Source organism: Monodelphis domestica, chromosome 3, assembly GCF_027887165.1.
Source record: "Monodelphis domestica isolate mMonDom1 chromosome 3, mMonDom1.pri, whole genome shotgun sequence".
Taxonomy (NCBI): domain Eukaryota; kingdom Metazoa; phylum Chordata; class Mammalia; order Didelphimorphia; family Didelphidae; genus Monodelphis; species Monodelphis domestica.
The window spans coordinates 140,588,382-140,594,832 of NC_077229.1; the positions used below are offsets into that span (position 1 = coordinate 140,588,382).

The 6,451-nt window shown below is 41.5% G+C and overlaps 1 protein-coding gene across 1 annotated transcript in view; it reads left to right on the forward strand.

Moving 5' to 3' along the window:
* Positions 1–4,482: 4,482 nt before the first annotated feature.
* Positions 4,483–6,451, forward strand: part of HAS2 (hyaluronan synthase 2) — a 39,697-nt gene continuing 37,728 nt past the window's right edge. Inside the window, exon 1 of the mRNA XM_001370252.4 lies at positions 4,483–5,078. The gene's annotated coding sequence lies outside the window, so the exon portion shown is untranslated. The remainder of the gene's footprint in view (positions 5,079–6,451) is intronic.

Consider the following 6,451-nt stretch of genomic DNA (forward strand, 5'->3'; position numbering starts at 1 on the left):
CTTATAGATGTGATTTGCATTTAGTTGTGGGTTGCCTGGCATAGTCTCCAAGATTACTTTCATCTCTGAGATTACATAATCCCATACTTTATCCATTTAGTCAAGATAATTCATTTAAGTAAGAGTAGACATGAAATAAGGAAGAACATTCTGATATTTAAAGACATCTCTGAATCTAAATACATATCTCTATCTACCAAGATAGGTAAATAACCCTACCAACCTCTCTCTCCTCATTGTAGATACTTAGGTGGGAATAAGATGACTAGTTGTCAATGATCTTGTAAAGGGAATTTATATTTTCTCTTGAGTTTAAAGTTCTTTATCTCTGTAGGGAGGGTTACTTCCCATTGCACAATTCTATGATTTGGCGATGTTATCCAGTTTCTTTAAAGAATGAAAAGTTATAGAACAATTTGTAAAATGAAGGAGTCTGATGATTTGCTTCTCTAGCTAGCAAGAAGGAATGGCATTGTTTCAAGACTTGAGTAATTGAGGAAACATCTATGGGGTATGTTTAATAACAAATCAGAATTTTAAAAAATGTATTGGTATCTTGTTATCCTATGACCTTTATTTGTAAATATCTTTCCCTCAATCCCTTTCCCAGAAAGCTGTCTCAAGAACAAATTTTAAAAGAGGGGAAGGAGTTCTCCAGGAAAAGTTATTAACATATCAACCATATTTGATAGTACATAGGATGTTCCACATTCATAGCATCTTCCACCTCTGCAAAGAAAAGAGGAAGATGCTCTTTATTGTCTCTTCTAGAGCCAAATTTAGTCATAATTATTAGCAGCAATTTTTTCCAGTTTATTTTCTTTCCTTTCTTGTATTGATAACAAGTTAAGGAATTAGGAGAGTTGTGGGGGGTTGGGAAACTAGAGAATGGATATGAGGTAACTTGTTGTTGATGGAAATGTACATTGGTGCAATCTTTCTGGAATAGAACTGGCACTATCCCTTGACAAGAGCCACGGAACTGGTCTTTGACCTGATAATCCAACTGCTGGGCATATGTAGTAAGGTCATATAGCAGAGGGAAAGAATAATGACTATTCAAAAGATTTTTCCATCTATGCTATTTGTAATCAGGAAACAGAAATTCAGAGATACAAAATGAGCGGTTCACTGTGTTGTCGTCCAATATCCTTCTGCCACTAATCAGCTTGTTACACTGGCAACTTATTTTCTTTTTCCTGATCTATCAGTGAAGGAAACTGACTTCTACCATCAGAGGTCTTCAAGCAAAAGATATAGGATAAAATATCTGACATACTATATAGTGAGTGAGCTAGATTCTGATATTGGATGCCCCTTATGAAGGCATTGTTTCATTTCTATTTCTCTACCAGATGTGACATTATAGGATTTTACAGGAAAGCCTCAGCCTTGTATTTTCAATCTTACTCCTTTTTTAAAATGCATATGATGGCACCTTTTTTTATTCAGAAGCTTCAGCATTCAATTCACTCAAGGCAGTTCTATTTCTTAAAAGTCCACTTCAAAGTTTAGTGCCTACTTACAGTAGCACATGGGTAGGCTATGTAGAAGGGCAGCTAGGTGGTCCATTGGATAGAGTACCAGGCAGACTCATATTCTTGAGTTCAAATTCAGTCTCAGATACTAGCTGTGTGATTCTGGGGGAAAAATCACTTAATCTTTTTGCCTCAGTTTCTTCATCTGTAAAATGAACTGGAAAAGGTAATGGCAAACTGCTCCATCATCTTTACCAATAAAACTACAAATGAAGTCATGAAGAGTTGGCCATGACTGAAGAATAATAAAAGCTATGTAGAATAAATTAATATCTAATTACTTGAATTTGTTAACACCTTGAGAATTCAGAGTTTTGTAAATAGGGAACAATTAAAATCTTAATGTGTATGGATAATGAGAGTGACAACTGTTCATTTACGCATTCATTCATTTATTTACTTTAAAACCCTTACACCTTCTTCCTTAAAACCTGTACAAATATTGATTCCAAGGAGGAAGAGTGGTAAGAGCTAGGCAATCAGGGTTAAATGACTTGTGCAGAATCATACAACTAGGATATGTGCCCTAATATTTAAAAGACTGTCACAGGTGGGTTTGACTGGTTTTGATTGGCTGCTGAAGCATCAACTAAAATCAGTGGAAGTTGTAGAAAGGAACCTTGTGTCTCAATATGAGACAAGAATTTGCTAAAATCAGAGCTATACAAAAGGAGAATGAGTGATATCATGAAGTAGTAAGTCCCCTTTTGGGGGAGGTATTCAAGTAGAGTCTAGGTGATGTGGATTTGCTTCTTACTGCTTGTGTGACCCTTAACTAATAGCTTTCTTTAGGAGGGCTCGAACTTTTTCAGCTGTAAAATGACCAGAGATGAAAAAATAAAGAATTTTAGACTTTGAATCAGCCTTAAAGCTCATTTAACTTTCCTTCTTCTATCTTCCTTCCCTATTTTATAATCGAGGAAATAAGTAGAAAGAGATTAACCCATTTAGGTTTTTTGTTAGAAGAGCAACTAAACTTAAAACTAAGTTCACTATTTTTTTTCCCCTACCACCAGCACCTTGACTCTTACTCATTCTCCTATGACTTCATTGCTGTGGGGGAACTCCTGGTGTGGAAACTTTCTCCAGCAATGAAGATCTGCAAGCCCTTTGTAACTTCTCACTCTGAGAAAGCTGCCTGGAGACACTGAGAAGTTGTGACTCACTCAGAGTCACTCAGTATGTCACAGGCAGAACATGAACCTAAATCTTGACTCATAAGAACTCCTCCATTTTTGCAAATCGAATGCATTTAAAAAGTATCAGTCCCCAGAATAAATAATACAAAAATAAACTCAAAATGTATCTTATCTAAAGATTTACAGGTCGGTTGCTGGGGAAAGAAATCTCTGAAAGTTACAAAATGCTCTAATGAGGTCACTGTCTGTTGAAATGAAGGCAGTCTTAAAGAAGTTTGCCTGGGACAGACACTTGTATGTGTCTGTAGAACCAGGTGAAGTCATACGACCCATGAATTAATGTTCCCTTTGGTGTATCGAGAAAGCCGCTCTGTGTGGGGGCCGAACTGTGTGTGGCTGCTTATGTCAGATTGAACGGGGGTGGGGGGTTGGGGGTGGCTCCTGGGTCTTCATAGGTTATTTCTAACCCCTCTCAGAGACTGGTCAGCTCGCACAAGTCCTCTAGAGCAGGTCCTCTCATTCTTCAGGGGCGGCATCACCCGGGACCCTTGGAGTTAATGGGGAACCAACTCTCATTATTTCCTAAACAGTGCCATCTTCTGGCCATTCGGAGTCAGCACGCGACTGTCTGGAAGGAGTAGGGGGGCGGGGGTGGGAAGTGACCACGCCGAGGAAGTCTACGGGATTGGGACATTGGTTCGGGAGATTGCAGCAGCATTTGCTGATACCAGGGCCCGGCCTCTTGGCTGCTAATGTTCGCGGGAGGCATTCTGGAAACGCAGGGCAGTTAACGACATTTCCGCGGCAGTCGCCGTGATTGTCTCTCGACCTTCAGACTGGTTCCTCTTCCTTTTGTAGAGTGATTTTTAAAACAGGCGCCGTTTTAACATTTTTACTTGGAGGGAAGGCGAGATTTAACAAAGTATATTATACTTAGCTGATCAAAATTCTGACTTTCCCTACAGGCTCAATTCGGCTAATTAATTCCGGAGGTGGAGGGGTGGCAGTGGGGGACTTTCTTTCTCTTCGCGAATTTAAATTCTAGTTATCTATCAGAGAAAAGGGGTGGGGGGTGGGGGTGGGGCATGCATTGTTGGGGTAAAGGGGATTGAGAAACTGACCACAGGGTAAAAAAGATAAAGTTTGTATTAAAGGTTTCTTGCGACTCCCCTTCTGACCCTCAAGTATAAATATAAACATAAATTTACATATGCATATGTGAGTACGTATGTACGTACATAAGCACATATATTTGTCTAAATAAATACACACATATATATCTCCCTAAGGGTATCAATGCAGCTGAATTTATGAATGGTATTATTCCCTTCTCCCTCTCCTTAAAATATCTTATCAACGAGAAATGGTTCATGCAGTTCAGACACAGCTAAAAGGACTTTTTTTAAAAGTTTAGATTGTTGTACATGAAGAGGAAATCAGGTGGTGCTAACATGTGTGTTTTGCATTTCCCTGCAAACTTTTGCAATTAAATTAAATGAATTCATTGGAGTTTGAACTGGTCCCAAAACTAAGAAAGAGACTGAATATTCTCTCTCTCTCTCTCTCTCTCTCTCTCTCTCTCTCTCTCTCTCTCTCTCTCTCTCTCTCTCTCTCTCTCTCTCTCTCTCTCTCTCTCTCTCTCTCTCTCTCTCTCTCTTTCTCTCTGTTTCTCTCTCTCTCTCCTTCCTGCCTTCCTCTCTCCCTTCTTCCCTTCTCTTTCTTCCCTCCCCTCCCTCTTCCCCACCCGCCCTCCCCCCAACACACCTCCCTTCTCCACTCCCCTCACCCCCACCCCCATCCTCCGCCCTATTAAAACAACCAGCAAGTCTCACTTGTTAAAAGACCCCCTTAAGTTGGAGAAGGCAGAAAGGCAATAGCAGGAAAGAAAAAGTCAAGACGTCTGGAAAAAATTACCCAGTCCCTACTCTGAGAAGCTCATTGAACTAGGGACTTGAACTGGCCGGCATCAGCCAAAGAAGACTTTCTCCTGATGCTGCACATCTTGGGAGGACTTCTGCTGACTCTTCATGAGCAGTAGCTTTTTTAACTGAAAGGACACCTTTTCATATATAGAGCTGGAAGCAGGAGGAGAAATTTTAGTAATTTATTTTAAGGGCACAAGCAATACACGTCGAGAGTTTGAGACCCAAAGCTGAATTTAAATAATAAGTACAGAAAATAATAATTACAATATCCATTAAAAGTGGGAAAAACAGCTCATCTTAGGATTTCCACAGAACCCCTCTTTTTAATGTTATTTCTTATTTTTTTAATTTTTTTGGCCGGCCGTCTCAAATTCATCTGATCTCTTATTACCTCAATTTTGGGAACTGCTCACTACCAACCAACTGGGACCACACAGCAGACTGAAGAAGACCTTTATGACCAAAAGCTGAGCAAGGTAAGTTATTTGTGGTAGCGTTTCAGTCGATAGAACAGTTTCGAAATAAAACAAATAGACTGGAAAGATATGTGTGCCTACAAATATCTGTATGTTGTATTTATTTTTTAAAAAGCAATCTTTAAGACAAAGTCGAAGCTTGAAAGTTTGCAAGCAAAAGAAAATCATAGGTAGCGCTATGAAAGTGTACTTACTTTAGGTTAAGTAAATCATCTTTTCTTTTCTCCCTGAGTCCCTTCAGAGAAATACTTTTTTTAAATGGATACACAGGTACCTAAGTTGTGGGGTGTGTGTGTGTGTGTGTGTGTGTGTGTGTGTGTGTGTGTGTGTGTGTAGGGAGAAAGAGAGAGAGAGAGAGAGAGAGAGAGAGAGAGAGAGAGAGAGAGAGAGAGAGAGAGAGAGAGAGAGAGAGAGAGAGAGAGAGAGAGAGAGAGTTGCATGTCTCAGGATGGAGTTTCTTATCTTTGTCTCTTGGGAGCTATGGAGTTGGTGGCTTGCAGTTTAGGAAAGCAAAAATCCCAGGCATAAAGTAAAGCGCCATTTGACAGCCTTCTCAATTCCTCTAGCCTTCTCAAAACGACAAGTATCTTTACTCTGGCTCTGGTTCGCTTTTTGCCTCGCTCTCGGAATGCAAAGGGTTAAATGATTTTGGTCCTTTGCTCGGGGTAGAAGGGATCCCGGCGAGGGAGGGCCCTAGTGCCACCTAGTATGTTCGCGGTAATGCGCGACCCGGCAGGGCGCCGCCACTCCCACTCTCCTTCCCATAGCCCTCCCTCCCTACCCCTACATCAAACCTCTTCCTTGCTAGAGAACCGCGGGGACTCAGCTCGCTCCGAGACTTTCTATGGGAACATCTGTTCTTTCTGCTAATACACATCTGGCCTGGCACTTTTAGAAGGGAAAGCAGGAGGTGGTAGGATGAGCTTGCTGGCCGGTGGACACCGCTCCATTAATTTGGTCCATCCTTGGAACATCCCACTCTGCAAAGAGAGCAAGCCCAGCTCCCCGTCCCCCCTTCCTTCTCCTTCCCCCTTCTCCCCTCCCCCCAAGGGAAAGTCGTGGAGTAATTTTCCCGAAGAGCCCACCTTTGCTATATTGAGCGCCTAAACGGTGTTCTCTTTCAGCTATTTCCCGACTTGGGGCTCGGGATTTGGGGACAAATCAGAAGATATAGGGCCTAGGAACAGAAGGGGTGGTAGTGGGAGCAAGCCCGTGAGACTGGGTCTAGATTTATCCACACCTAAGTGTATTCGTCACGCTGGTTCCCTCCCAGCAGCAGTAAGAGGAAAGCGCTTTCCAAATCCACCAAAAGGCGTCCCTAGAAGCGGGAGGGCGGGTCTGAAAAGTGGGTTTGTGTGAGCGTAACAGTCTTT